The sequence below is a fragment of the Xiphophorus maculatus genome, chromosome 19 (assembly GCF_002775205.1).
Source record: "Xiphophorus maculatus strain JP 163 A chromosome 19, X_maculatus-5.0-male, whole genome shotgun sequence".
NCBI lineage: Eukaryota > Metazoa > Chordata > Actinopteri > Cyprinodontiformes > Poeciliidae > Xiphophorus > Xiphophorus maculatus.
Genome location: NC_036461.1, coordinates 3,586,114 through 3,607,188, shown reverse-complemented (window position 1 = coordinate 3,607,188; position 21,075 = coordinate 3,586,114). Strand labels below are relative to the sequence as shown.

Sequence of the window (21,075 nt, the reverse complement as noted above, 5' to 3'; positions counted from 1 at the left end):
TCTTGGAAAGGGCAATAAGGCTGCGTTCCTATGGCAGCGCGAGATGAAGGGAATTCAATTTAGTTGCATATTAATGTGGGAGTTGGGAACGCAGCCCGCTTCCTTCATGACTTCATCGCACTTTAATGTGAAAGGGCTGAAATGAAGTTGCTGACACTTTAAACTTGATCATAATTGAAAACACGGAAAATGAGCAACATCCTTAAAATCCCTCCGTGTGTTTTAGCTGCATTGTGACTTTTTGAATCTTTCTCTCCACAATTATTGGCATGTTTCTTACAAACATTTAGAGAAGCTTTATATTAAATGGTTGCTATGGAGACTGAACATTGCTATGGTTCTGTTATCAATTATTGCTCTGGATGGAGATATGGGCAAGTTTTGCTGTAGCCATGCTTTGGCAAGTCCTCTTATCTTTCCCATTTTGAACAGTGAAGAGAAACAGGCCTCAGAGAAACATAAAGACAGTTATAAAGTCGGTCTTCTATCACATGAAGAACATTTCTAGGTTTAAAATATAACAGGCCTGTCAAAATAAGCAATAAATCAATTAATTGTGTGATAAAGTAAAACAAACGTAATAATTTCCATCTGCATGATTTATCATTTTTCTCTTTTCTGTCTCTTTTTCTACCAAAAACTGGATTGCAAAAATCTTCAGTCTGGTGCTTTGGTCTCAACTAACCCTTATTTTGAAGGGCAATTTTGTTTGCAGACTTTCTGATTCCTTTTATTTGTTGTTTCTTTTGTTTTGTTTATTTATTTTGGATATTTAAAATGTTTTAGAATTTAAAGTTTATTGATCTTTGAGAATATGTTCTTGCATTATTACGCCATTACCATTAAATTACTTAAAAAAACAACAATATCGTTTATTGCAGTAACTTCTGGGGCAATTTGTCATCAAGAAAAAAAATTTTTTGTTACAAGCCTAAGGGCTAATGACCCCACAAGACCTAGAGAAACTCATCCATTCGTTTATCTTTAGTCACATCGAGTACTGCAACAGTGTCTTCAAAGGTTCTGCCTAAAAAATCCTCCAGCTGCAGCTGATCCAGAATGCTGCTGCTGGTGTTCCCACTAAAACCAGGAAGATGGAGCACAGCCCCAGTTCTTAAGTCCTTATACTGAAAGAATAGACTTTAAAATAATTCTGTTAGTTTATAGATCACTGAATTACTCAAAATGTTTCTATTTTAGGTCAGTGCGGGCGCAGCGCTGCTCACTGCCTAGTCGCCATCTTATCTCACTCAGCACAGCCGGCCTAATGTCATACTAGAGTTCTACACAACAAAAGTTCTGCAACTCACCTGAGAAACTTTAAAATATTTCTACAAACGTGAATGCCTTCAATCATATCGGTATTCCAGCTGTTGTTTACTTTCCACCGGTATCTTCAGCTTCGGTCTTAAGCCACTTATCCATTATTATTTTTGGGATGCATTCACATCAGCCCTGTTTAGTCCGCTTAATTGAATTCTAGTTTGTTTGTCTAGAATGTCCGTTTGTTTGGGGAGGTGTGAATGCGCAATTGAACTGTAATGCGGACTAAAAAAGCGAACTCTGGTTCACCAAGTTTCGGTTCGGCTGAAGTAAACTCTGATGCGGTTTGAATGAAGAGTGAATGTAAGCGGACTGGAGAACGCTTCAAAAGCAGGCAGCTGACTACAGCTCAGGGCCTTTGGTCATTTTTTTACTCTTTGCTCTGCGGGTTAGCGGAGGTGTTGTCCGTAGCCATGGCAACAGGTCTGCATGTAGAGTAAAGCCGACACAGAGAGCGAGGAAAAGCAGGTTATAAAGGGTTTAAAGTTGTTTTTCTCCTGTTTATAAGTTTATTTTCTCTTTGCTGTGGTGCTCTGTGATTTTTTTTTTTTTTTGCCCCGCAAGGGGTCTTTTTGTGGGCTCTAGTGTCCCTTTTTCAAAGTAGGCTGACAGGAAAGGGGGAAGGAGAGGGGGGAAGACATGCGGTAAACGTAGTCGGGTCCGGGAGTCGAACCCGCGACAGCCGCGTCGAGGCCACGTTTTGCCTGAATGTGGGTCGCGCTAACCCCTCCGCCCGCTCTGTGATTTTTAAACCTTCATTAAAGACAAAAACTAGACTAGTTATTATCAACTGGGATGAAATATAATTGCATAAAGGACAGGAGCCATGGTTTGATAATGTCAAGAAAACTGGCATAGGGTGTGAGATCTTTCCGGGTGCATGCAGAAAAGGTGCATAGAGGCCTGAGAGAAAAAAAGTAATCTTGTAGTTTGATTAAAAGCTAATTAAATTGAATATGAAGGAATAGTAAAATGAATACAAGTAATCACATAATAACCTTCTGAAATGTATTATCTGAAATGTGATCTGTAATGATTTCTGTAATGAATTAACTGTGGAAAGATTATGGTTGATGAATTATAATAAGTAAGAGATGTGATTGATTGTTAACTAAGGATCAAACTTGTGATAATGTGAAGTTGTAATCATTTGAAATTAATTCAAACAGGTTTAACAACAGATTTAATGTGTTTAATGAGCTATAATACATAATAGTGGGTTATAGAAAAAGAGAGGAATACAGTACAGTCCTGAAACAGGAAATGTCGCAAGCAGTTCTGAACAGATGGTCAGAGCGCACAGGATGGTTGGAGTGTTGAGTTTGGCTGAAGCAACGGAGAAAGGGGAAGTACGGGACTTTCCACCATGGTCAGCAGAAATAGATTGGGCAATGTGAGGACTTTTTCATGAGATACAGCAGATGTGGAGAAAGTCACGTAGGCCAAACCTCCCCATACACACACATGGTGGAGAGATGCATAAAAAGGGGCTGAAAAGAGGAACCAGCCGTTCCCAGTCCGACGGCGCAGAAGGAGAGACAACTTGCTGAAGCAGATTGAGCCACGGACCGCACTTCAGAACCACGGGGGAGCTCGGACTTCACACCGCCAAGAAAGGACTGGGTTCCATCGCCCCATCCCTGGTTCTTCATTCGATCGTCGGTCTCGTCTCAGCCCAGCAATTACAAACTCTGCAACAAGACTTGGAGGAAGGACAAAGCTCCCTCAGGGATGAGGAACTGGGTTTTGCAAAAGGATTCGGACCCGTTCTGCTTTGTTTCTTTTCTAAAGAGGGTTTTTTCCACACAAGGCAAAGACCTCAACCAAGGATGCTAGAAATTCCTGTTGCCAAAGATCCACCATCGTCTGGGTATGAGTTGAATCTGCTCATTGAAATTCCATCTCAGAACTTGCGACTTTAGTCAGGGAAAAGAGGACAGGGTAGTATGATTGTACATGTAAATTTTATTACACTGTTTTTGAATTATTTACGATTGATTATTGATTTGTATGTCGCATATTCCTGCTTAAGCTTGCTTAATAAATTTATACTATAAAATTCTAAAGAGGTTGGTGGACATTGGAATTAATAGAGTCATTTAATCTTCGTTCAGTTCTTTTAATTAAGGTAAAACTAATGTACATGATTCCAGTAAATAGGAGGCTTCATAATTTCCTTTGGTGAGAATAAATAATGACCCTGGGACTTACATCTAAGTCACTAAACATAATCTAGCCGGTTCCAAGTGCAAGTTATGATTTAGAAAGTGGGCTACCGTTAACAGAAGTGGTTATTGGAATTATGCAGCTGTGAGGGCTACTCAGCTGATTGTTTCTTAACTGTAAAGGGTCATAACTTCTGGATTGGAGGTAGTTAGAGCTAGACGAATCACTTTCGCCACCAGTTTAAATAGATTATCTCTTATAGAGTACTCTTAGGGTAATACCCAGGTCTCAGAGATTTTCCGGACCTGTTAGACAGAGAACTGGTCAGTAGGCAGCCCTGGGTAGTAGTGAGGAGTGGGCGGGGCTGACTATTGCAGGATAACCTTCATGGCGCCCAACGTGGGGCGGCGCATAACTGAGTAGGCGGGCCCCAAAGATACCAAGTCGGTGAAAACAGATGTGAGACTCTGAATAGCTCACTTGGGTTACTAACTCTAGGGGAAAAGAGTTAGTGGTGACTGATAAGGCCATCAGTCACAACCCTCGCAGTAACTGTATAGCATACAGGTGAGGGAAAGCTTCTACTGAGGATAGAATGACCAGATCCAGACAGTGAAGCCAGTAGCCAACACAGCCTGGACCCATCCCTACTCGAAAGCGCAAAGAGAGGCTTTGGGGGATAGGCGACTCGAAGACAAAGACAACTATGAGCGAAGAAGAAGGAGGGGAACTGGATCCCCTGCAAAAGCCAGCAATGGGACAAGGGGCAAGCGACACCAGCCGGGACTGGAGGAGTCATCAATCCCGTCTTTCCCAATCCACTATAACACGACTTCCTACAAAGTTAATATTACTCGGTGATGGATTGGAATCCTGGACTGAAATAAATAAGAAGATGTTCTTTGGATCTCACTACGCCACCGGTAAAGACATGGCTCAGGAATTAATGGAGATCCTAGTGAGGAATCACATATACTACTGCACCCAGCTCAACCATGGCCACCGCCTGGGGGTCGTCAGATGCCCGGTGAAGGTTGCTAAGAAGGCGGAGGTTGGGGAGTGGCTGGAATGGTTCGCTAGACTCCTTGAAGGATGGACAGATGGTAAGCTGCGGACTGTCTACAGCCCCTCCGAAAAGTATGACAGCATAGTAAAAACAGCTACACTGGCAGCGGGCATCGACGGAATCCTGGTGAACCCTCTCGTTAGAGGAGTGCGCCAATATAAAGACTATACTGAGGTCATGCAGAGACTTTCAACCTACAAAGAAGGCAAGGAAAAGGAGCAAGCCCTCGAAGAGGCAGAGTCGGAGGTGGCTGAGGCCCCATCCCGACTGCCCAGCAGAACCACGACACCGACTCGCCAGCAGAAGCAACCTCCGAGGGATCTGATAGACCTGACGGGCGGCAGCGACGACAACGGCGGCGGTGACAGCAGCGACGACAACGATGGAGGTCCCTCAGCTCCACCGGGTCCATCGCGGAACGAGGACATCCCACCTGCACCGGCCAATGAGGAAGACCCCGAGGGACCACTCGTCGGCGGTTTCACCGAGGAGCAACTGGAGCAAGAGGCCAGGGACTGGTCCCCTCGACAAAGTCAGGGGCCCGGGTTTCATCCCCGAGTCCACAGCACGGAGAGGAGGCATCTACTACCACCTTCGAAGACCCCAGCGGCCAGCAGTTCCGACGAGGACGAGGAGGAATCGGACGAGGAGCAGCGGGGCCCCGGTCGCCCTAAGAAGAAGACTCAGAAATCGGACACCTGGAGGATGGCCCGAGAATTAGCCGAACTACCACCGGGGGCCAGCAACGTTAGGCTGCAGACCGGCCTCCGGGTTTATCAGGTTATTGGAAGAATATGGGATCTTGAAGGTGACGGACTGATTGTGTTCACCAATGACAAATACAAGATCCACAATCGAAAGTTCAGACACAGCCTTGAGGACCAAGCAGGGCAAAATTACAAAATGGATTCAAAATTGCTAGAAGCCACCTGTAGCCCAAAAACAAGGGGAGAAGTAGTCTTGATGAACGGCTATAGTCTCCCTTATGGGGCTGTAATCCTAGTCCCGATTGACGTCTACCGAAAAGGAGAGAGTTTGGAGGAATATCGGAAGAAGATGTGGCATGGACTCGAGCGGGGCCTGACGGCGGCCAGCAACGAATGCATGAGAAGAGTGATAGTGAGTGTACAGGGACTGAGATCGCCAGATCTGCCAAGGGACACCGCCAGATCAATCGCGGAGAACGGAGTGGTGAATATAGCCAAGACCAACAGTCATTTCTTTGTGTTCAAAGAAGTGGTGGTGGTGGTTGACCCCCGTCTGCATCGACTCCGCACTGAGCAAGGGGTGAAATTGGCAGCTGAGATGGAGGAGCAATGCCGCATTAGCCATCCATCACAAGAAATCAAGAAATATCCCTTAAAAATTCCCCAAAGTGAGGTTTTAAACGCCACCCAGATAGGAAAAGCCAAGGCCGTGCAGCCACCCAGGATAAAGATAAAGGAGGCACCTGTTGAACCAGGGTTCTCCGCAGCAAAGTACGTTAAGGAGTTCTCGTTTGAAGAGAGCCGCAGTGAACTGAAAAAACCCAAAGCGGGAAGAGTCAAGAATGAGCAGCCGACGGTCCCGGAAGAAGAAGGACCGATGAAACCAGCCAAGATTCGACCGCTGAACTCCCCCAGGAGAGAACCTCTTCGACAACAGCAGTATGAGGACATCAGTGACTCGGAGGACGAAGAGGAGCAACCGGAGATCGAACATCCTGGAGAAGAAGAAGAGGAGAGCGATCACGGCAGCGTCTTCTCCGACCCAAAGCAACTACCGGCCGAGCACAGGACACTCCGAACAGGACAGCACCGGGGTAAGAAGAAAGAAATAGAAACCTTTGACATCGAAGGATCTTCTGAGAGACTGGCAAGAGATGTGACCTGGGGTCCCGTGCAGGCTAAGGACGGACGGCGTACGTATGTACCAGAGGTCGGCCAAACCGAGTACCAGATCCCGGCAGGATGGGCCAGCAGATTGGGAGACCGGGTGCAGCTCGAGGTGGAAGCGACAATCGGAGAATGGGCTAACATCCTGATGACGCCATCCTGCTCCACTCTGACAGCACACTATTCCCTGACTACCAACTTCAGGAATGCATACATTGGAATTATGTATGATGTGATGCTGCGACGACTGAAGAAAGCTGCCTTCAAATACTCCAGGGAGGCTCGACAGAAGCTGGACGAAGTGTCGGCTGATGAAGAGGAACCTCAGGCGACGTCTTCGGAGCCAGGACCACAGATCCCGGTGAGACCACCAGGGGCGTTGGCTCAGCTACCTGCCGCTAATACGGGACAGGACGCTTACGCCGAGCTGAAGAATCTAAGGCTGGTGATTAGGAGTAAAAACGCAGACGAAAACAATGAGGAGTATCTAAAAGATGTTTGGCCAACTGTGTTGTCTACCACCAACCACGAGGGAGCCAAAAAGTTGTGGCTGACCAGCGTGACCTCGGACCCGATGGTTGGAACAGATTCAGCACAGAGCAACTATGAAAGGCTGGTGTTGGAGGACATGGATGATGAAGAGTCCCAGGTGAAGAGAGCTAGAGGACGACTGGACAAGGGAAGCCGGTTGGAACCGCTGTGGCACACACTTAAACAGACCGTTTCCCCTGCGAGATATGTGAAAGTACTGCGTGAGGTGACAAAAGGACGCAGGGGAGAGATCGTGTTCGTGAAGTTGCCAGTGAGAAGTACGACGGTCGCTCAGATGGATGTAGCAGTGCAGGGATTCGACCTGGAACAACAGTACTACGAGGACAAAAGGAAGAAGGAGGCTAGCCAACCGGCAAAGCCACCTGGAAGGGTTAACATCAGACAACCATCCAACTTCCAGGGTAGACCGTTCCAGCCAGGAGCACCGCCATCCAACTTCCAGAGCGGACCGTTTCAACAAGGAGCACCGCCATCCAACTTCCGGAACCGGCCGTTCCAGCAGAAACCACCAGGACCACAAGGGAAACCGACCAGCCCTCCGGCTACATCAAACCAGCCAGGAAAAGGTCAGTTCCTGACGGATGAGGAGTATAGGAAATTGAGCCCAGAAGAGAGGACGGCCCTCCGTGAGTCCCGTAAAGCCGGGGCCGGAGGGTCACCAAAGTAATGGCGTCCAGGTCGCGGGTCGTTTTAGAAAATGCCTACTGGGAAGGGGACGAAATCTACGCTAAAGTGGAAGGAGTGCCCTACCTAGTGGACACCGGAGCGGAGGTGTCGATGACCCGCAAAGACCTAAAAACAGCAGGACACCTGAAGGTTCAGTTTGCCAATGGAAAAATAGAAGAAATGCCATATGGAACCTGGAAAGGAGTAGTATGGGTGAAAGGTCCCTACAATCTCCTCACAGTAAAAGACTTAGACGAACTCAGTAAAAAGAAAGGCACACATCGCCGACTGGAGCGAAGGCTGACAAGTTTGAAAGCAAGATTGGTGAAAGTCGGCCCGACTCAAGCAGGGTCAGAAAAGCAAGACTGGTACAAACCGGTCGACATACCAACGGTGACAGAACAGAAACTTGAAGAGAGTGACTTCTCCCCGGCTGGGAAAGAGGAGCTACGTGAAATCATCGCTACAGCACAGGTGGCACGGTTCAAGAACGATTGTGGAGATTTGGGCCCAAAGTTTGTTCATCACATCGAAGGTGGGGTTCATCCACCTGTTCGGCAGTATCCGTTGAACCCCGGAGCAGTCGAGGAGATGGACAAGATCGTGAAGGAACTAGGCGCCCTAGAGATCATCAGAGAGGAGCTCAACCCGATCACCAACAGCCCCATCCAGGCGGTGAAGAAACCTGAATCGGCTGGAGGGGGTTGGAGACCAGTTATCAACTTCAAGGCCCTGAATCGGAGAACAATAGCAAACCGAGCCAGTCTAATCAATCCACAAGGAGCGCTGAAAACTCTTCGAGTCAAGAAGTTCAAGTCTTGCATCGACCTAGCTAATGGATTTTTCTCTCTACGCCTCGCCAGACAGTCGCAAGGTAAAACTGCATTCACCCACAAAGGCAAGAGCTATGTGTGGCAAAGGTTGCCCCAGGGATACAAGAACTCCCCAAATGTGTTCCAGTCAGCAGTGATGGAAGTATTGGGGGACGTAGGTGCTACTGTGTACATTGACGATGTTTTTATTGCTGATGACACCGAAGAAGAACACCTAGAGAGGCTACGAAAGGTGATTGAAAATCTCACCAAGGCAGGTTTGAAGCTAAACCTCAAGAAATGTCAATTTGGACAGTTCCAAGTGAACTATCTGGGTTTCCAAGTCACGTCGGACTTGGGACTCTCGGATGGGTACAGAGAAAAGCTGACGAACATTCAACCACCACAGTCAGAAAATGATTTGCAGAAAATATTGGGACTGTGCAACTATGTCAGAGACCATGTACCCAACTATCAGAAATATGCCAAACCTTTGTACCACTGCCTGAGGAAAAGTGAGGACGACGAGAAAGACGGAAAAAGACCCTGGGTTTGGACAGCAGCAAATCAACAAAACCTAGAGGAACTGAGAAGGGCCATTCAAGCAGCTGTGAGATTGGAGCCAAGGAGTTTGTCAGAAAGGCTGGTGGCAGAGATCAGCTGCGAGAATGACGATGCCATGATCAAAGTGAGTAACGAAAATGGAGGCTTGGTTACCCTGTGGAGTTACACCCTAACTTCTGTTGAAAAGAAATACCCGCAGGAAGAGAAAGAGCTAGCGGTGTTAGCCCGCTATTGGGGTGTGCTGAAAGATTTAGCACAAGGACAACCAGTCAAAGTCATCACACAAAGCCAAGTTCACAAGTACCTAAGAAAAGGGACTGTGGAAAGTACTAAAGCAACCAATACTCGGTGGGGAAGATGGGAGGACATCTTGCTGGACCCGGAGCTTGAAATTGGGCCAGCACAACCTACCAGTAAGAAAAAACCACAAGAAACACTTGAGAAGCCAGGACAACCGGAATGGACAATCTACACCGATGGATCCAGAAAGGGGTCCGACCAGTCGGCATACTGGGGATTTATTCTGAAGCAGGACGGCAAAGAGAAATGCCGCCAGAAAGGAAAGGCCCCGGGTAGTGCTCAAGCCGGAGAAGTGACGGCAGTACTGGAAGGATTGCTGGAGCTGGTGAAAAGGAAAATCAAAAGTGCCAGGTTAGTAACCGACAGTTACTACTGCGCTCAGGCTCTCAGAGAGGACTTGGCCATTTGGGAAGAAAATGGTTTCGAGACAGCAAAGGGCAAGCCAGTGGCACACAAAGATTTGTGGAAAAAGATTGCTGAGCTGAAGCTGCAGTTGGAAATAGAAGTGCAGCACCAAAGAGCACACACGCATGAGGGAGCTCATTGGCGTGGGAATGATGAAGTGGACTGTTATGTCCAACAAAGGAAGATCGTCTTTGTCGGTACCGAGAAGTGGGACAGAACTCCCAAAGGACGGGAGGTCCCAGAAGAATACGTGGTTGAGGTCGTGCGGAGCGTGCATGAGGCCCTTGGACATGCAGGCGTGCGACCTACCCGTAAGGAACTGGAGGAGCAAGACCTTTGGATCCCAGTGAAACAAGTCCAACGCGTGCTAAGGGACTGTGAAGTGTGTGGTCAATACAACGCAGGTCGCCGAGGGCAGCGGATGGATGGGTTGTCCATCAAAAGCACGGTCCCCTGGGGCTCAGTCTGCATGGATGTTGCAGGACCCATGGGGATAACAGGAAGGAGAGGTGAGAAGTACCTCTTAGTGCTGGTGGATTCTATGTCGGGGTTTGTAACTACAAAAGCAGCCAGGAAAGCAAACGGCAATAGCGTTGTCGGCATGCTGGAACAAGTATGCAGTGCCCTGGGAATCCCGAAAGAGCTGCGCACGGACAATGGGACTCATTTCCGTAATTCACAGGTTGACCAGTGGTGTCAGAAGTATGGAGTAATGCGAGTTTACTCGCCACCCTACACCCCACAAGCTAACGGAGTGGTGGAACGAGCCATAGGGTTAGTGAAAAGCTGGATAGCTAAAAATGCTAACACCAACAGTTGGAGCACCCAAGCGGTGGAAATAGGGCAGGCCCTGAACGACAGAAGCAGAGCCGAAAGACCCGCCCCTGCGATGGAACTCAACCAACGGCCGTTCACCACGAAGGAAGTGGGGCGGGGCTCCAGCGACAAAAAGGAGAAGCTGACGCCCAGAGTGCCATTCCGAGAGGGACAGCGCGTGTGGGTCAAAGCAAGAGAGCAACCTGTACATGCAGCAGTAAAACCCAAGTTTGAGACAACTGACATCGTCAAAAAAGTACTGGATAGGAACACAGTATTGCTGGAAAGAAAAGGGATCCAAGGAGTTGAGCAGCTCAAGCCGGTTCCTGACTAAAGTGAAACAGAAGCCGGTGAAATGGCCAGTGAATCATGTACCATTCCACCCTATCTCGGACTGGCCACCGTGAAAGGGGTGGTTGTAATTAGAAGAACCCCTTCAGGGATTTGGGCAGGACGAGCCCTGAAGAAATTGGATTGGGCCAAAAATGGAGTCCTGTCGGAGGACAGAGAGATGCTGGTTTGGAGGAAAGCTAAAAGCGGCTGCCCGGTTTGTTTAGCCGACCACCATCTTCCCATTATCTGGGAAGGACCGGGCCGTGAGAAGCCAAGACACCAGGAGGCTACCGCAGAGATGCTACAACACCTTCGCGTCTCCCCAGTCACGGTATTGAACAACACAGTCTGTGGGAACTGCCGAGTGGGTTATCTGCCCCGGCTTAAGTTGGAAACCCAATGGGGGTGGCTCGAGGAGAAACCAAGAACTTGTTATTGCACGTGGGATGGAGATGAGCTACACCACTGCTCTGTGTGCAAGGAACAGCTGAGGAGCGGAGAGGTAACACTGACAGGCGAAGCTGAAGGGTGGCAAGTGACAAGGTTTTACAGCTCGCTGCGATATTACAGAACCTATGGGCAAGTGCAGCCGAACTATGGGAGCTCCATACCGATAATATTACCAGGACCTTCCGCCCCTCCGAACACTCCAGAGGAACTGGACCCATGGGTGTGGAAGAGGGAAGAAGGGCCCCATGATGTCCTGTGGGATTCTGTTCAGGCCGCCTGGCCATATGACGCTGCTAGAGCATCCCTGTCGTGTCCACCATTGAATGCCAACCACTCTCCTGTGGTCTTCCGGGTACATCGGCCTCATGCATACCAACCATCAGCTGAGGAGCTAAGTGCACTCCCAGATGACGCCCGAGAGCAAGCCGTTAACGGTGGGTGGACAGGCCCCTGGGAACTAACCACCTGGGCACATCTAATTTTGGAGGTCATCAATGACTGCACGATACCCATAGTGGATCTGCCGGATGTACCAAGAGAAGATGGGGTGCGCAGCTCGGATATGTATTACTACACCACAGAGGTGGAAGGATGGGGCAGCAATGCGGTGAGACCAAAGGAGAAGTCTTGCCTGTACTGGGTGACAGCGGAATCCCAGTTTCGGGATGGAGTTTTGCAACACCCGGGAGGCGTGGCTCACAGGGCGGCTACGCCCTCTGATCCTAGCACCTCCTGTCGGGTCCAGCTGTCAGTGCGCATGATCACCGTTCCCTATAAAGGGATCTACTCAGTCGGAGCAGCCATCAAAGTGGTACCAAACGAGCAGACTTACGCCACCGTGTCCAGTACGGAGCCGGAGCCTCCCAAGAAGAAACCCAAAACTCACGCCTGGCAGAAGCTTGCCTCAGCATTTCCATGGAGAAAGACAAGCCAAGACTGATGGACGCACCGGAAGGAGGAAAACGAGTCGTCAAGTCTGAAGGTCAGCGACAAACCAAAAAGCGAAAGGGGAGACAGTGTTTTGTGACTAGATTGTTCAAAGTGGGGGTTGGAGTCTCATCGGGACTATCAGACAGAGGCCCGTTTTTAAAACTCCCTACCACCTCCATTCTACTAGATATGCCAAGAGAAGATTTCACTGTTTCCAATCCGCTCACTGAGGCCTATTTTCTCAAGTTTCTCATATATCTCCGACCCACCAATTTCCAAAACGTAAAAGAGGTGGGGGAAAGTGAAGAATACACGACGCCCCCTGCCATGAAGCCACATTTATTTATCCCTACCGCACCGCCCGCTTGGAAAGGAAGAGGATCCGACAACACGGTTAATGTTGCATCAATCTCACCTATGTGCCCAAGATCTCTGCCCTGGATTTTTAATACAGTGTATCTCAGGGTATGGGGGATCGAACTACGGATTAGGTGGGGTCCCCATTATCTTGAACCACTGCAAGGACTGTATTGTGAAATTTCACTTAATGACATGATGATTTGGACCACTTCACCAAGTATGGCGAAAACCATAGTAAGGAGGGAAATAAATCCTGAATGTTATATATTTAATAACACCAAGCTTCCATTAAAATTGGAAATAGACAGGGTCTACCCCAATCCACCACACCAGAGGATTTTTACTCCGTCAACCTGGGGGTACCGCACTAGACTAACTCTGCATGGACAATCATTGTACACCTATATCTCAGTACCTGCCCCAATAGGGTACAAACACGAATCCTGGCAAGACCAGGCGCTGAAAAATGGAACCGCCCCAGGCCCATTCCCTAGGCCGGACTACTGGAGGGTGTTCCACTGGAAGTGGGTGTGGAGGGGGTTGGAGCCTGATTTACCCTACCCCTCTCCCATATATACAGCCCTGCAGCAGAGAAGGGCCACCAGACGGGTTGGAAAGAACCCTGCCAACCAAGGCCACCTCAACTCTTTGAGAAAAATCTGTACAGCGCCTGATACAGCGGATCCCAGAGAAGCACTAATCTGGCCAGGATGGATGCTATCGGCATGAGGCGCCGACCTACAGACCCGGAGTTGCTGGATGTTACATCGGAATCAGACAGCTCTACTGACACCGACGACGACTCGGAAACCTCTAACGAACCCTTGCTACGGAAAACGACTACGATAACCAGAAAAACCCTATGCCTGAAAGGGCTGCTAACGCTTCTTGCCCTGCTGTTTGCTGCTGCTGTTCTTGCTACTATCTTCTACTTCATCGGAGTTGGGCCGTGGTATCTCACGCATACAAGAGTCACCTATGGACATTCTAAGTACGCTAACTTCAATTGTTGGAATACAAGCACTACGGCTATTTTTGTACCATGGAACAACGACACATCTGTCCAGAACCGAACCGGGCTGTTCGCCAAAGACAACGGGAAAAAGTACGTGGAGCGCCGAGCCTTCGGATTGAACGACTCCACTCTGGACGACCTTCTGAATCGCACCTGGGAGATCTACAACTATGACTTCCTCGAGACTGGAGTGCTCTGCTGGATACGGGTTCTGCAAAACAAAGAACGACGGACCGTCAGATGCAACTGGATTCACCCGGACCGAGGTATGCCAGAATGGCATTGCAACATGGCTTGTCGATCGCTGCTATTGATGCCAAGTCAAGGGTACTGGGATACCGAAGTAGTATACCCAGCCCCACACAGGTCCTCAGGCTGTCGGGCCTGGCTTCCACGAGGGGAGTTTTGGGGAGACATCCACCTGAACTGCAGAAAGGATGACATCATCCCAACAGCACCAACGGGCAACTGGACCTATCGAAATGCCTCCCGAGGTAATCTTCCAGTCAATACAACGATGCTGCCTACATCAGCCAATTTGACCAACATGACGGCTTTCCTGATCAGACAAGGACCTAGACGGTTTATGTATGATGAGGAGCAAAAGCACTGTTATAGACACCACTTTAGTTGGTTGAATCCTTGCCTCTGGAATAAGTTTGTGCAATGTGCAGGACGGAATTATATAGTTACAGCCATAGAAGAATACTGGGCTGATTTGTGGCACTCTACACGCACAATCCGTACAGAAGTTGAAACCTGGCTGAATAACTCATTCCCATGGACATACATAGCCAAAGACCAGACGTTCTTTATGGGAGACTTTCCGGAGGGAACGGTTCGCTCTCATACTGGGTTGGAGGAGCTACACATTGCCAATTTGCGTACACAACCCCTTCCAACTCCTGATGACCTTCTGAAAGTTCCTAAAAATGACTTTGCAAAAATTGATAAATGTGTCGCCAAAAGAATTTTTGAGAGCCTTAATGACACCTGTTGGAGGAAAACCCACTCATCACCACGTTGTGACCTCTGGCAAACTGGGAACGCTCTTCACTCCACCTGGAGGTACAACTGCCCTGATCCCGAAAAAGCACCTACTGCCAAATGGGCTCTGCGAGCCTGGTACGAGGATTACACTCGAAATTGGGACTACGAGTGGTGGGGACTCCAACAAGATGAGTTTGAAGCTTGGGTAACACCATGCCTCACGGAATCAACAAACTACTGGGTCAAGTACCAGTACATCGCCACGACTTATTCAAAAGACCGCATGATTTGGCCTGGAGTTTTTTGGAGACCTGACAGTTATGTCAACCCGAGACCTTGGCGCATGACCTGTAGAAACACAACAAGACGGGTCCTCGAATGCACAATCAGTTTGGCTAGAAGACCCTGCCAAACCGTCCGAGGTTGGGAAAGCTACTGCAAGGAACATTATGCAGATGAGTATGACACTCACTCTTCTGAGGTTACTTGGCGGAAAATCAATGGCACATGGCGGAGGGCCATAGTGAGTGGACGGACATGCACCGATGCAATCCTAGGATATCATCTCCAGAAGCGCAAGAGCATTCTTGGACTACCCGTTCCGTTCATTCCAAATCCCCTCATAGCCATCGCCGAAGGACATGCTTTTCGGAAAAGTCTGTGTGAAGGGAACATCGACCCAGGGTTTGACTGGGTAGGACCCAACCTGTTGTATTCCAATCTCACCTGCTCCACCACTATGGAGCATTGGCAGCAATGTGGAGAAGGCTCTAATAAACATGATTGTTTCTGGTATGAGACTATGGGAGCAACTTTGGTGGCCGTCGCCACCGAGGTTGTGGAAGAAATTGCTCATGTGGTGGAAGAAGGCCTCAACATTGTTGAACAGTGGCTGCTAGACGCTTTGAGCGTGCTATGGCCATATCTCTTAGGACTCCTGGGCGTCGCCGTAGCAATACTCATCGGCAAAATCGTCTTGGAGGCGTGGCTGAAAGCACTTTGTCGTTGCAAAAAGAGGAACTACCAGCCCCTCCCCCCTAAGGAGGAGCCTACTTCTGCATAAGAGAGAGCTGCCGTGTGCCTGCGAGCCATTCAACCTTCATCGCAGCTGCCGACAGGATCTGATCCAGAGCGACCATCATCTCACATCATGGAAAACAACTCTTCGACCAACTCATCAAATCCCAACTCACTTTTTGCACCGATTCAAGTGAGTACCATTGAGCACTTAGGGATTACCCTGGCCTGGGTAGTCTTCTGCCACACCGGTCCTTGGCCCAAGGGACATCCTATGAGGATCTTCGTCGCGCTACAAGGATATGCCAAGCTTATCCTCCGTCCAATCATTCTCCACAGATGGGGGTTGGCTTCGTCCCTCTTTGCCTGTTACTTGATGGGCCGTACTCGCATCAATTGGCGCAGGGGCATTGTGGTCTGCCTGTGGCTCATCACCGATACCGCAGCCCTGATACTGGAATTGGTCCTGGGGGGCGCACAAGCTACACGAACCGCCCCATTTAAGATTCTCACAGCCATTCTAGAAGGGCTTTTCGCAGTATCTATCCTCATCTACTTAGCGCGCCAGGCCTTGGCTATCAAGGGTCGAGGACGGCGAATTTGGATGCAAAAGTGGGTAATTCTGGCTCTTTGGGCAACGGTTTGGGGGATCCTGGTGGTCCTCTACTGGCTTCATGAGACCTCGGACCTCGCCATTGTTGTATGGCTGATGACCTACGCGGCAATATTCCATGATTCAGCTCATGTCTATGATCGAGGTGAACCAGCACCAGATCATGACATTTCGGCTCCTGTGATTAATTCACCTTGGCTCGCAAAACAAGCCGGCACACGGGCTTAAAACCAGCCTACTCTCTCAGCTTTCGCTTTAGCATTTTCGTCATTGTAAGTACATGTAGTTAATCAATAACCACTGATCATGAAGTTACCTGGGTTGCTGTTTCTCCTCAGGCATCAACCTGCTGTGTGGGATGTGGGATCACCGCAGAATCCTATGGATTCATTTGGGTGGCATCGTCCGCCCGCTGGTGTCACAAATGCGTGAGCAGCCATTTTAATGATGTAACGGCAATTCTCTGCGCCACAGGGCTGGAGGATTTGCCCTACATAGCGGATTCCACATCTAGATCCCTGGAACGGGTGCACAAAATCGTGTGGACCTCTGCATTTGGCCTAGACGACGACGACTTCACAACATCTCCTTTGTATACGGGACTACGGCTGCCCGTGATTCATAAGTTATGGGAACACCAACTTACTCGGCAATGCCTCCCAACTTTACATCTGTTGGACGGACGAGTTGTGGCGGTGGGCGACTATCTTCCGCCTACACGTCCCGTGTCCCCAGATTTGTTTGTCGACGTCGGATGCCAAGCCAGCAGTGCGACTAACGAGAAAGGTACCCAAACTGAGAAACTCAGTTCATCTCCCCAAGCATGCCAGAATGAGGACACCCTTTCCCCTTCATCTCCATCACCAAGTGATATGGATTTCCAGAATCTGCTGGCAGAGTTGGACGGCTACTGCAACAATCCATCAACGCTGCCAGACTTCGGCATGGATTTGCCTTCGCCTCTGCCGCCTCCGCTGGAACGTTCCACCCTTTCCGTCTCAGGTGACTCTACACTTGACAACGATTTGGGCGCAGAACTCTGGCTTTCTCCGCCATCCAATCTGTCGGAGTATGCGGTTGTGGATTCCTGGACACCTTCATTGTCTCCGGTTACCTGCTATGAGCAGGACATCCTCACTATCACTTGTGATGATGGACTTGATCTCTTTTGACTTTGGACTCTGTGTTTTCTGTGAAGCACCGTCCGATCTCATGGAGGGGGTGTCAAGAAAACTGGCATAGGGTGTGAGATCTTTCCGGGTGCATGCAGAAAAGGTGCATAGAGGCCTGAGAGAAAAAAAGTAATCTTGTAGTTTGATTAAAAGCTAATTAAATTGAATATGAAGGAATAGTAAAATGAATACAAGTAATCACATAATAACCTTCTGAAATGTATTATCTGAAATGTGATCTGTAATGATTTCTGTAATGAATTAACTGTGGAAAGATTATGGTTGATGAATTATAATAAGTAAGAGATGTGATTGATTGTTAACTAAGGATCAAACTTGTGATAATGTGAAGTTGTAATCATTTGAAATTAATTCAAACAGGTTTAACAACAGATTTAATGTGTTTAATGAGCTATAATACATAATAGTGGGTTATAGAAAAAGAGAGGAATACAGTACAGTCCTGAAACAGGAAATGTCGCAAGCAGTTCTGAACAGATGGTCAGAGCGCACAGGATGGTTGGAGTGTTGAGTTTGGCTGAAGCAACGGAGAAAGGGGAAGTACGGGACTTTCCACCATGGTCAGCAGAAATAGATTGGGCAATGTGAGGACTTTTTCATGAGATACAGCAGATGTGGAGAAAGTCACGTAGGCCAAACCTCCCCATACACACACATGGTGGAGAGATGCATAAAAAGGGGCTGAAAAGAGGAACCAGCCGTTCCCAGTCCGACGGCGCAGAAGGAGAGACAACTTGCTGAAGCAGATTGAGCCACGGACCGCACTTCAGAACCACGGGGGAGCTCGGACTTCACACCGCCAAGAAAGGACTGGGTTCCATCGCCCCATCCCTGGTTCTTCATTCGATCGTCGGTCTCGTCTCAGCCCAGCAATTACAAACTCTGCAACAAGACTTGGAGGAAGGACAAAGCTCCCTCAGGGATGAGGAACTGGGTTTTGCAAAAGGATTCGGACCCGTTCTGCTTTGTTTCTTTTCTAAAGAGGGTTTTTTCCACACAAGGCAAAGACCTCAACCAAGGATGCTAGAAATTCCTGTTGCCAAAGATCCACCATCGTCTGGGTATGAGTTGAATCTGCTCATTGAAATTCCATCTCAGAACTTGCGACTTTAGTCAGGGAAAAGAGGACAGGGTAGTATGATTGTACATGTAAATTTTATTACACTGTTTTTGAATTATTTACGATTGATTATTGATTTGTATGTCGCATATTCCTGCTTAAGCTTGCTTAATAAATTTATACTATAAAATTCTAAAGAGGTTGGTGGACATTGGAATTAATAGAGTCATTTAATCTTCGTTCAGTTCTTTTAATTAAGGTAAAACTAATGTACATGATTCCAGTAAATAGGAGGCTTCATAATTTCCTTTGGTGAGAATAAATAATGACCCTGGGACTTACATCTAAGTCACTAAACATAATCTAGCCGGTTCCAAGTGCAAGTTATGATTTAGAAAGTGGGCTACCGTTAACAGAAGTGGTTATTGGAATTATGCAGCTGTGAGGGCTACTCAGCTGATTGTTTCTTAACTGTAAAGGGTCATAACTTCTGGATTGGAGGTAGTTAGAGCTAGACGAATCACTTTCGCCACCAGTTTAAATAGATTATCTCTTATAGAGTACTCTTAGGGTAATACCCAGGTCTCAGAGATTTTCCGGACCTGTTAGACAGAGAACTGGTCAGTAGGCAGCCCTGGGTAGTAGTGAGGAGTGGGCGGGGCTGACTATTGCAGGATAACCTTCAATAAATTTTAACAATCTAATTTTAACAGTTGCAACTTTGTAAAATGGAATTATTGACCAATATAAAAGAGAAATTTGCTTAGTACTTTTTTGCATCTTGACAGAAACCAAATTATTTGTAGATTTATATCCAGAGAAAATACATATTTTACATGTTAAAACATCAACCATTTTCTCAGCTTTAGTTTAAGCCAGATTTTATAGAAATTGTGTTAGAAATAAGAACGCTACAGCCATTTTTGGAGAGATTCCTGCTCATTCCACATTAGAACAATCTGGTTTTGCAGACATGACTCAGTGACTCACAGTAATGGTCACCTGCAGGAGCATCGCTAACGTTAGCAGCTAATAGGCAATGTCCAAACCAGTAATGTGCATCAATGGAGAAATCCTGATACCACTCCGAATTTGTACATTTGTACATTTTGTGAACAAGAAAGTTGCGCTGGTCCTCTTCAGAGATTTTTGTTTCATTTCCACAGGCGAGGAGGGGAACAGCTTTTTCAATTAGTTTGAATCGTTTGACAGATTGCAGTGTGAAAGCAAACTGCAGCAGCTGAAAATGTAAGAAATGTTGCAACTTTGGCCCCAATCGAACCGAGTCCACCGGACTACGTAATCCTTTGGTATGCTAACTTTACACATCGAGCTCATGTCACGGCAATTAAACGTCCCCATGGACCACAGTTTGAGAACGAATGCTTCAGTGGATTAATGTGACTCTCCGCCCTGAGGGCCTTGCAGTCACTCCACATGTCATCAGATATAAAGCCATGTAAGCTGAACATATAGACTATCCCAAATGGATCGCTGCGTTAGCTTATCCGTCATCCTGAGACAGCTAATTAATTTAGCCTAATTAAAACATGAGAATGCCCCATTTATTACGAGGTAAACGCTCCAAACATGAGTTTCAAATCTTTGTTAGGGATCTTTGCTGTGGGTAAGCCAATTAAGCGTGACGTGTGGAGCTGATGAAAGAGCCTGTTAAAACTTTGGTTCAGATCCGCTCAGTCCCATTTTGGACAAAACTAGTTCACAATGAACTGAGAGACACTTGGTAGGGAGAATTTCATAATAAAGTGTTTTTTTTGTGTGTGTGTTGAGGGCTTACTGTGGGTCTGTGTCGCTTGTTCGATGAATTAATGAAGAGCCGCTGAGCCCTGAGCAACCTTTTGAGTTCATTCTCATACTCTGGCCTCATGTTTTCGCCGAAAACTCACTTTTGGTCCCACCCTGTCAAAACTAATTATACTTAAGCTCCTTTCTGCTCTTGTTTTAATTTTATACATGACATTTCTAAGTCAACATAGATAAAACAGCCTCTAGCCAAAACAGGACTTTCCTTTTATGTGATTTTCTCTTTCAAAATTATCAACTTCTTCATCATCTTAGACACAGATAACAGCAACATCGTTTGCCTTCACTGCAAAAACACAAAATCTTATCAAGTATATTTGTCTAGTTTCTAATGCAAGTATCATATTACACTTGAAATGAGAGAAAACTAACTCAAAAGTAACTTTTCAGGAAGATATAGGAGCTTGTTTTAAGTAAGTAATTCCTTAATAATCTAAATACTTGTTCCATTGGCAGATTATTTCACTTATAACAATGCATTTTCCCCATACTATTAGTGAAATAATCCACCAATGGAACCGGTACTTTTTCATCAATATTAAGTAATTATTGTGCCTTTGTCTGGTGAATTTTTTGGTTAAAAGTGTTTGTTTTTCATTCAGTGGGTAGACAATCCAGAAATTTTACTCAAGTAAGATTAGCGATACCTCATAATAAAATTACTCAAGTAAAAGTAAAAAGTTCAGCATAATAAAAATACTTTGAAAAAACTTACTCAAGTAAATGTAATTGATTAAATGTAACTA

At 47.2% G+C, this 21,075-nt stretch overlaps 1 protein-coding gene across 1 annotated transcript in view; it reads left to right on the top strand.

Annotated features, from left to right (window-relative positions):
- The window catches only part of wdr25 (WD repeat domain 25), a 42,883-nt gene that overhangs the window by 15,392 nt on the left and 6,416 nt on the right, over window positions 1–21,075 (top strand). The gene's annotated exons all lie outside the window — the stretch shown is intronic.